Consider the following 1,503-nt stretch of genomic DNA (forward strand, 5'->3'; position numbering starts at 1 on the left):
ATTTGCACTACCGGGGACTCCACCGCCACCACCGGAAACTTGGAAAACTGATCAGTGAGACCGGTTTCAAAGGCGAGAACCACCATTGGTGAATTAGCTGCACCCCCCTACACACACTCCCTTATCACACTCCACCCCAAACTTTCCCAATACCACAGGCCTGTTTTTCGATCCTTTCATGGGGGTGACAAACAGTTTGTGGTGCAGAAGAACTGCGAAGGATTTGGAAGGACCCTGGTCCTGCTAGAGGAAATGAGAATATTAATGAATTACCAAAGCTGATGAATTCACCCAGAGATTCTACTTCTTTTAATAGATTCCAGAGAAGCCAACAAAGGCAGCCCCAAAGATGGGCGCTCAAGGAGGTTCCTGGTGGTCCTAATTGCAAGAGAGGAAGCTAAACACCTAAATTCGGGTCACACTGATCAACTCTGAATGGAATACCAGTGTTGTGCATAGCTGTGCCTCAGATGGGAAGTGTGGCTCAGAGAGATGCCTACAACCTACTGTTTGTGAAAAAAGACTAGAATGGGGGCAGGGGGTGCACAGTAGTGCCTCTTACATGCTAAGAAGCTCATCAACTGCTCCTGAGGACAAATGTGTGTGGAATTTAAAGTTTAAATGACAAAGAGAGAATTAGGCTACAGATAAGGACCCCAACAGGGCACTCACTTCAGGGTGGGCCTCCTCTTAGAGGACCTTCACCTTCTGGAGTAGGACAGAGGGATGATGGGTGACAGCATTCAGAATGGCGGCTGCCTCCGGGTGTGGAAGGTGGGAGTTGCTGTGAAGGAGAGTGGAGAGCACTTTAGGGAGTGATGGAAATGTTCCAGATCATGATGAGGTGTGGTAGTTTTGAGCCCTGGTGGTGTATTGGTGACACATTGGGCTGCTAACTACAAGGTCAGCAGTTTGGGACCACCAGTTGCTCCTCTGGAGGAAGATGAGGCTTTCAACACCCATAAAAAGCGGCTGTCTTGGAAACACCCAGGGGCCATTGGTCTCTCCGCTACAGGGTCACGATTGGTCAAAATAGACTCAAGGCAGTGAGTTTGGTTTTTGAGATGCATTTGTGTGAACTCATCGTGTTACATGTTTTCATGCATGCCCGTGTATGTCATTTGCACCTCAAAAAATGTCAATGAGAGGCAAAGAAGAAGAAAAAAGGCGGGAGGGTGGGGAGGGGGAAATGAGCTGATACCAAGGGCTCACGTAGAAAGAAAATGTTTTCAAAATGATGAGGGCAACATATGTACAAATGCGCTTGATGCAATGGATGCATGTATGGTTTGTGATAAGAGCTGTAAGAGCCCCTAATAAAATGATTTTTTTTTAAAAGTGGAAGGTAATTGCCAAATTACTAACGGGGTGACAGCTGGGAAGAGGGTTGGGAGAAGAAAGGAGAGTGATGTGGGATACGAATTTCATTTTCTTCTTCACATTCTTGCTTAAAAAAAACACCCCAAGCTCTACAACAGTGGTTCTCAACCTTCCTAATGCCCC

This window comes from Echinops telfairi, unplaced genomic scaffold, assembly GCF_000313985.2.
Source record: "Echinops telfairi isolate 266 unplaced genomic scaffold, ASM31398v2 ScPeMD7_5592;HRSCAF=6446, whole genome shotgun sequence".
NCBI classification, from domain to species: Eukaryota; Metazoa; Chordata; class Mammalia; order Afrosoricida; family Tenrecidae; genus Echinops; species Echinops telfairi.